This window comes from Fukomys damarensis, unplaced genomic scaffold (genome assembly GCF_012274545.1).
Source record: "Fukomys damarensis isolate Sample0158 unplaced genomic scaffold, DMR_v1.0_HiC HiC_scaffold_27, whole genome shotgun sequence".
NCBI lineage: Eukaryota > Metazoa > Chordata > Mammalia > Rodentia > Bathyergidae > Fukomys > Fukomys damarensis.
The window spans coordinates 25,733,410-25,735,236 of record NW_022900939.1 but is presented as its reverse complement, the minus strand read 5'-3'; the positions used below and the strand labels follow the sequence as shown (position 1 = coordinate 25,735,236).

At 39.1% G+C, this 1,827-nt stretch overlaps 1 non-coding gene across 1 annotated transcript; it reads left to right on the top strand.

Moving 5' to 3' along the window:
- Positions 1–439: 439 nt before the first annotated feature.
- On the top strand, positions 440–625 carry LOC117283562. The gene has a single exon (XR_004514602.1). It is a non-coding gene; the product is annotated as a U2 spliceosomal RNA (small nuclear RNA).
- Positions 626–1,827: the final 1,202 nt, after the last annotated feature.

The window sequence follows — 1,827 nt, the reverse complement described above, 5'->3', positions numbered from 1 at the left end:
GTTCTGCCTACACTGTAATTGGAAATGAATCGAGTTCAGAAATCATAACAATAAATCATTTTCATGTATTGTGGCAGCACATTTCTAAATAAGGGTGGTACCAACAATAATACAAATCTTTGTGAGATGCTTTTTGTCAGAAGGTAGAAAGGTTGAAAGTGTGAACCTCTTTAAAAACTGGGAACACGTGTGGTAAGGAGGACCACAGCCAACTGAGGCAGCAGCCAGGAAAGTTCTCTGGGTAGCTGGTCAGAGAATATATTCAAAAGTGGGCAAAGGGTGGAGAACAGAGGCACGAACACAGGAATCGCAGAGGGTGGGAATGGTGGCCAGCAGTCTAAGGAAACACAAGGGTACACTTGAGAAACATCCTGTAGAATCTTTATGGCATTCTTGCAAACTATTACTGCTATGGAGAAGTTTTAAATTTCCACATCAGATCACTTCTTGGCCTTTTGGCTAAGATGAAATATACTATTTTTACCAGTTTAATGTCTCACACATCTTCTACTGAGGAGATTATATTAAATGGAATTTTGGAGCTGGGAGATGGAATAGGAGCTTGCCTCATCCACTCCACACATCAACCTAATATTCCAGTACCTCCAGGAATGGTGCACCACCCCCCACCCTGGGAAATTAAAGAGCCATAAAGGTCAGAATCAAAAAGAAATCCCATATCAGCATGTCTAAATGAAGACTGAAGAAATTAAGTTAATGGGAAAGTTCTTCTCCAAATTCATTCATGAACACTGCAGAAGAAAAGGAATAGTATGAACTCCAACTTCCTCTGAACCAAGGAAAGGATTCATCCTTACTCTAAGCTCAGGTTGTGGAGTTGTAGTAACCAAGAGGTCCTCACAGTGTTGTATTTTGAGAGACCAGCTGAAGTAATTTGCTCCTGTCATAAGACCTTGATGGTTTCATTTTTATATTATGTGGGGAAAGGGAAGTAGCACTGACGCTCCATTTTTATTCTAAAGAATGAAACAATAAACATGATTTATTTTACTTGCTTTATGATCTTTACTTTTCTGAGAGCCTTTAAAAACGGTGGAATGATAATGGACATAATGCCAAATGGGTTAAACAAATTAGGCAAACCTTTTTATTTTTCCTTTTTAAAGTTGTTAAGGTGCAAACACATAAAAACTATGAGTAACAGAGCAGAATTTTCAAAGGTGAGATCATTCCAAAATTGCGACAGGATTTCACTGATAAAGAGTAAGTGGTCAGGAAGGTCGCTGATGGCTTTGTTACCCAGGAGCTCAGCCATGTGCCATCTGTTCTCCACAGCCTGCTACAGTCACACTGGGTGTGCTTTCCTTGTCTGCCTCTGGAGCTCGTTGCTTCCTATTTCTGAAGTTTGCTTCTTGGCTCCTTTGCCATCTCCTTCTGTCTCTGGTACTGAAGGCTTTTAGATTCTGGAAGCACCATGAAAACACTTCTGAACTTGGGAGAGTCCTAAATACAAACAAAGGAAGGTGGTATTCTATCACTGATATTCTGCCACTTGCTGTCCTGAAGTTTTTTCAGTCAAGATGATTTCTTTTGATACATTAAATCTTTACTGACTTGTACACAAAACAGAAGGGACAGTTTTATTACATTATTTGTAATGAAATTATGTCAGAGAAACAAAATTAAATGAGGTAATAAATATAAAGTGCCTGGCAAAATGGCTGACACATAAGGAGCCCTCATTAAATGTTAGATTCTTCTGCTTGACCTTAGAGGTCTCGGACCATGGAGAATGAAAGTACTGTATAACATATGTGCATCTTGATGTCACATTTGAAGTTTATTCCCTCATCAAGCAGCAGTTGT